At 52.3% G+C, this 574-nt stretch overlaps 1 pseudogene; it reads left to right on the forward strand.

Moving 5' to 3' along the window:
- Positions 1 to 211: 211 nt before the first annotated feature.
- Positions 212 to 329, forward strand: LOC126263989 (5S ribosomal RNA; annotated as a pseudogene).
- The last annotated feature ends 245 nt before the right edge of the window (positions 330 to 574 follow it).

The following is a 574-nucleotide window of genomic DNA, read 5'->3' on the forward strand; positions in this document are numbered from 1 at the left end:
TATAATGTCCTACACACCTAGAGAGGAAATGGATTCTTAGTTATACTCTATAGCAGCTCTAACGTTCTCTTCCCCCTCCCATCCCCCCGTCTCACCATCACCACAAGTTATCCTAACTTTTCAATTTAGATACACTATACCTCCGTAGCATTTTCTGTCCAGTTCTCTTACGTGAGTAGGTCAAAATGACTTCACTGAGCTCGTATATATAGCCAACGGCCTTGCCGCAGTGGTAACACCGGTTCCCGTCAGATCACCGACGTTAAGCGCTGTCGGGCTGGGCTAGCACTTGGATGGGTGAGCATCCGGTCTGCCGAGCGCTGTTGGCAAGCGGGGAGCACTCAGCCCTTGTGAGGCAAACTGAGGAGCTACTTGAGTGAGAAGTAGCGGCTCCGTTCTCGGAAACTGACATACGGCCGGGAGAGCTGACCACATGCCCCTCCATACCCGCATCCAGTGACGCCTATGTGCTGAGGATGACACGGCGGCCGGTTGGTACCCTTGGGCCTTCGTGGCCTGTTCGGGAGGATACAGGGTGTCTCATTTATCTTGACCACCCTAAATAATTGTTTGT

Source organism: Schistocerca nitens, chromosome 6 (assembly GCF_023898315.1).
Source record: "Schistocerca nitens isolate TAMUIC-IGC-003100 chromosome 6, iqSchNite1.1, whole genome shotgun sequence".
Classification (NCBI taxonomy): domain Eukaryota; kingdom Metazoa; phylum Arthropoda; class Insecta; order Orthoptera; family Acrididae; genus Schistocerca; species Schistocerca nitens.